Source organism: Triticum aestivum, chromosome 2D (genome assembly GCF_018294505.1).
Source record: "Triticum aestivum cultivar Chinese Spring chromosome 2D, IWGSC CS RefSeq v2.1, whole genome shotgun sequence".
Lineage (NCBI taxonomy): Eukaryota > Viridiplantae > Streptophyta > Magnoliopsida > Poales > Poaceae > Triticum > Triticum aestivum.
In genome coordinates this window covers 576,131,502-576,137,921 of record NC_057799.1, presented here as the reverse complement: position 1 = coordinate 576,137,921, position 6,420 = coordinate 576,131,502, and positions in this window count along the sequence as shown.

Here is a 6,420-nt window from a genome sequence, read left to right as displayed (position 1 = left end):
TAGTGAAGCCCATAAAACATCCAAGATGGATAATATAGTAGCATGAATACTTCACAAATTACAGATACGTTGGAGACGTATCAGCATCCCCAAGCTTAATTCCTGCTCATCCTCGAGTAGGTAAATGATAAAAGAAATAATTTATGAAGTGTGAATGCTAGCAGGTGCATAAGTTTGATCAATGGTAATTTCAATCACCTTTTCTAGCATCATTATATGTTATAACAATAGCTTAACTCATAAAACTTTGCATGATCAAGTAACAAACTATTCACATGTTAAAGCATAGATCATAAGCTTTCTTGAAAACTAACAAACTATGTTCTCAGTCAACAATCAATTGCAATTCATCTTATTTTCAGGAAGAGTCTATGTTAGAGCTTTGATTTAGCAAATCCCACATACTCAACTATCATATAGTCTTCCATGATTGCTACCACTCAAAGCATATTTTTAGAACAAATAGTATTCATCGAACATAGAGAAAGATAGGGGCTTAATGTTTCGCCTCCGAACCTTTTACCTCAAGGGTAATGTCAACAATAATAATTCATGCTCAAATATATTTGAATGGCCATATATGCTTAGATCTTTCCATCATATGATGCTTGCCAACTAAAGAGTAGGTTCGAATGAGAAGGAATACTACTGACTCTTGCATAAAAGTAAAAGATAGGCCCTTCGCAGAGGGAAGCAGGGATTTGCAGAGGTGCCAGAGCTCGAAGCAAAAACGGAGATGAAAATAATTTTGAGAGTTATGCTTTCATTGTCAACATGACGACCAAGAGTTCCCAATATCTTCCATACTACATACATTATAGGCGGTTCGCAAACAGAAAGGTAAAGATTTTTACTCCCCCTCCACCAACAATCATCAATCCATGACTTGCCCGAAACAAAGGGTGCCTCCAACTAACATCAAACCTGGGGGAGTTTTGTTTGCAATTATTTTTGATTTGATTTCGATCTTTTGATCATGGGACTGGGCATCCCAGTTACCGGCCATTTTCTCGTGATTGATGAGGGGACTCCACTCATCATGAGAATAACCCACCTAGCATGGAAGATACTGCTAGCCCCTAGTCGCTACATGAGCGATTCGGGCATACAAAACAGATTATTATTTGAAGGTTTAGAGTTTGGCACATGCCGATTTACTTGGAACGGCAGGTAAATACCGCATATAGGTAGATATGGTGGACACTCATGGAAGAAACTTGGTTCAAGGAGTTTGGATGCACAAGCAGTATTCCCGCTTAGTACAGAGATTTTGGCTAGCAAAGGATTCTAAATAGCAAGCACCACATGTTAGAGGATCCAAAACAATATAACTTATACAAATATACCCAAGCATAACTCATTATGTTGTCTTCCTTGTCCAACTTCAACAAATTTGCTCAGGTTTGAAAATAATTAATGGGGCTCACAATCATAGAAGATGTCCAAGATATTATATTTATATGTGAAATCTCTCTTCCTTATATATTCTTTCATGAATTGTCCAAGTGACCAATACAATGTTTGCTAACCTTCATAAAATTTACCACCTCTACTTCTTATATGTAAAGGCATTACTCCCCATGGGAAAAGCATATGAAACATATATAATTTCAGATTTATGACATTCAAATCATTCAACCATTTACTCATAGGATATGGCACTACTAGAAAAAGGCTTACTAGTGGCGCACCAGTTTTGCCTACTAATGGCGCACTACTGGTGCGCCACTAGCACCACGCCACTAGTATTTTTTACTAATGGCGCACCGCAGGTGCGCCATTAGTATCTGGTATTCTAATGGTGCACCAGGCAGTGCGCCATTAGTATAGGCCACGGTGCGCCATTAGTATGCCTCCCAGGGGGCCATATATACCCATGTGCTTTGCCATACTAATGGCGCACTGCGGTGTGATGCGCCATTAGTATCCTTCGGCATACTAATGGCGCACTGCTGGGTGATGCGCCATTAGTACCCTCTGGCATACTAATGGCGCACTGCGGTGTGATGCGCCATTAGTATCCTTTGGCATACTAATGGCGCACGTTGGCATGATGCGCCATTAGTATGTATATTAGGGATTATTTTTTGTTCTTTTCTGATTTTTGCACAGATTACAAAATATATTATTGGACAGAATATAAGCAGCACCACACAGCAACAGCAGATTCATCGAATACAATAGAAGATTTGTCTTCGAATACAATTCATGATATTAGTCTCCGAATTCAAAAGACCGAACAAAGATAGAACATTACAAGTCTCGAGACCGCGAGTAGCGAGTTTGTCTTCACATTACAAGTCGATATCGATCATCTAAACTACCATCACATAGAAGAGAGCTGCGGTCATCACGATGAGCATCATCGCGATGAAACTGGTCTTCATCCAGTTCCTCCAACGCTCCCTCCTCTCTCCCGCTAGATAGCGCGCGTATCTAGATTCCGCCTCCGCCCTAGTGGTGTACCCTTTGTAACTGTTACCGCTGAAACGGTGAACCTGTCTCCGACACTCCTCCCAGTCGTCGTAGACTCCGGGAACCTTACCCTTGTACACGACATACGACGGCATCTCTATGCACTAGCCAAACAACAGACAATACATAAGCAATATATAAGTATGCAACAAAAGGATCGGAAGAGAAAAGCAAGACATTAATAGCACAATTCATGGTCCTACTAACAAATAGCATCGATTACATCTAAGTTGAACGACTGTCCAAACCAAAGAGACATACAAGTTCATTAAAGTTTAATTACAACATGAGCTAATCAATGTTTCAGAACTACACATAGCATCACTACTTTCGACTGCATTTGTAGCGTTGTCATCCTGCATTTGTAGCGTTGTGTCTATCTCGCTGTTGGATGGTTGAAATTTGAGGTAGAACTGCCCCGAGGTACGAAGGACATCTTGATGGATGATTTCTGCAAACTCCGACTGGATGCGAAAGAATTCTTGTCGGATGTCCGCGTCCTGGATTGCCGCCAAGCTTGCGGCCCAATCTTTGAGATTATTTGGTAGCAGAAGGTGATTATGGTCCCGCACGATTGCCCGCATGTGATGGAGGGCGTAGTAGGCATCCTTCTGACCGCCAGGCGGCTGCTTGACGCAGGGGAACGTCGTATTGTGGGTGAACACGTGCCTGCCGTACCTACGAACTGGCCTCTTAAAGGTGCCTCTAGATGCGGCGTAGCCGGGGAGAGCATCATCAAGAACTTTCTTGATATTTGTGTAGTCTATCTTGGAGTCACGGTCCGGGTCGAAATACGTGGCCATGGAATATTTCGGGCTTAAGAGGATGAGTGTGCAATGTGTGTCACTGCACAGAACACGGAATGTTAGAAAAAAAAGAACAATCGAAATCTAAGAAATCATATGTTACGGGGCGGTTAGGAGATGACTTACTCGGGAAAGTAAGGCACGAGGAAGTTATCCTTATCTGGGTTTGCCAGAATGATGCCTTCGTGGTGTGAACTCGCGACTTGACGGTCCCCAGCATTGCCCAAGATCTTGGCACGCATGTAGAAGGGATCGACTATCACAATGTCCGGGGTCTTGTCTCTAATGATCCGCATCTCCATACTCTGCGAAAACAGCCGAACGAAGGTGTAGTGCAGCGGATGAAGGTTAAGCATAGCAAAGATGTCATTAAACCGCAGGATGATCGTACCCCCGACGACGCTATCCACAAAGCCCTTGCCCTCTGGCACCTTGGCCACGAAAATCGGGTATGCCACATCATTCTCTTTGAGACGCCGCTTCTCCAAAGAAAGAACACTGTCATGCAGACTCCGCATAGCACCGGTTGCAGCATTGAGCATATTTGTCGGTAGCATCGGCCTACCCGCCACATGCACCCTCCTCGAGATATCCTTAGGTGAAGGTGGCCCGTCCTGAGCACGGATCGTACTCGGTGCCGGCTGGCTCGCACTGGCGCCCTTGTTAGTCTTTCGTTTCCGTCCCTTCTTCCTGATCTGCTGTAATGGGATCGAGTTCTGCTCACAGACCGCCTTCTTGAGCGTGTTGGGGCTGATAATATTTGGCACCTCAGCTATCTGAGGCTCGGTGAAGGTGGCAGCTGGAGGCGTCTCCTGAGAACTGAACGCCAGACGACGCCTGTTGCAATTGGGTTTCTCCGCCGTACCAGCTAGATCGCGGTCGTCTTTTTGAGGGTTGGGTTCTTGAGAAGGAGGCCCGCATAACTCGTCACCGTACCCATGTTCGGCAAAGTACTTATCGACGTTGGAAAATGTACCGCCGTCGTTGTCGTCGTCGTCCGGATCCTGTACCATATGCATGTCCGGATCCTGTGCCATAGGGATGTCGGGCATGTCCGGTAGCATTGCGGCGTTCTTGCCATGGCTTGGCGCTGGCACGACTGGCGGTCTTGTCTGTGGGGTGGTGTCCCCCGCCCCCAAACGAATCTGGCTCTTCGGCCAAAGCAGGGGCCAGCTTACACAGGCGCTGAGGGTCATCACATCATCTTCGTCGGCCCCAGCGGGTCGAATCGGAGGTAACAACTCGTCGCAGCCTGGCAGCACCCGAACCAGTTCAACCCTATACAAGTTGGGTGGCATCAGATTACCGTGGAAAACGGGGTTGCCCGGTTGAACGATTCTGCCCTTGGCGACATCAACCAACTCGCCGCCCACGAAGTGCAGGAGAGTGCAAGGAACATCGGTGGCGCCCTGCGAAAACATGTAGGGCGTCAGGGATGCCCAGTCAAAGGCAAGGAGATGAAGTCATCGGCCGAGAGGCTTAGTTACCGTGATGCCATCGAGCTCGGCTAATGTCGAGGCACCGCCAACGGCGGGCGTGCGCGTGCAACTGACGGAGGGGCCGCTTGCTGGCGAGGTGCCGGCCGGCGTACACCCGGGTGCATTAAGCTCCAATGCCCGTGCCGGCGCCGGAGACACAAATACCGCCTCCGCCGGAGACACCAATGGCGCCGCCTGCGCGTTGTGCGAGTTGCTGGCCGTGAAGCTGGGAACCGGGGGAGGCCCCTGTTGGCCGCCCGCAATCCACGTCGTCAGCCCCTGAATCAAGGTAGGCACAATGGCGGTGAGCGTCGTTCCCAGTTGTTGTTGCACTTGCTCTTGGACAATCTCCGGAATCCGCGCCACTTGTGCCTTGAGTTCTTGAACCTCGCGCGACTGGCTTTCCGAGCTGGTCTTTTTCTCCTTTCGCCCACCAGCGGTATAGTATGACGACCATTTTGTGGACAAGCCTTTGCCGGCCACACGACCAGCTGACGACGGCTTACTGAGCTTATCCTTGTTTTTCATTACGTTCAACGCCCTATTTAAAAGGGTGTCAAAAGGGGAGCTCTGAGACGACCCCGCGCTACTGCTTTCAGCCTCCTGCGGAAGGAATGTGAACCATTTAGATATTTGGCTTCATTAATTAGAATGCAACCATATGGAGCTAATTACGCGGGGGTGTATTCCTTACCAGAACAAGCTCAAGCGCCCTGGTCTTCGGATCCGTGGTAAGCTCCTTTGTTACCGGGTCCTCCTTGTACCGGGCCCTGACAAAGTTCCTGGTCTGCTTGTCACGTAATTTCTCGAAGCGGGGTGGTAGGCCTTGCTCGGCACGCTCCGCTTCCTCCTTGTCCCATATAGGCTCCGCCACTCTGTAACCGCCAGGACCGAGTTGGTGGACCCCTAAGTTCAACTCCCGCATTTCATTCCCCCACTGACTTGATTCGGAGGTTGCGCTGCTCTCGCACTTGATCTCGAACTCCTTGTAGTCATCTTCGCTCATCAAAGGATATTTCGCCTTGATCTTGTCATAACTATCACCCTTTTCAATCATTGCCTTCGTGAGGGCGGCACTATTCACTTTATTCCCTGAGAGGAGTGTGTTTGCAAACTCAGCGGGGAACTTGTATCGTTCGTGCAGCTTCGTGAAGAGGAGGCAGCGCAAATTCCCTCGGTCCTTATGCCTTAGGTTCTCGGTGTTGATCGAGACGGTGCTCCGGAGAATGCACCCGAGCTGAACCGAGTACCCCTTGACTACATGTTTGGGCGTCGTTGGATGCCCGTCGGAGTTCACTTCAGTAAATTCCTCCTTGACGGTGTCGAGCCCGTTCGAGCGCCGGTCCTTTCGTTGCCTCTTCGGTTGGCTGCCATCTGTGCGTGCGCCGCCATCATCAGTGGTGGCATCCTCGGCGGTACCATCAGTGGTGTCATCCCCGACGCCACTAGGGGTTATGTAGTCAGGATCGGTGTCTTCAGCGGCGTCCTCATAGCGGTGAGGTTGTTCCTCCATCTCCTGGGACAGCTCCCAGAATTGCTTGCCGCCCGAACCGCCGGCCTCATTGTTGTGGGCCATGTTTCGCTCTAAATAGGAAAAAAGTTTGGTCAAAAAGTTGGTTATTGTCAAGGAACAAGATCATGGTCTCATCATTCAGGGCTTG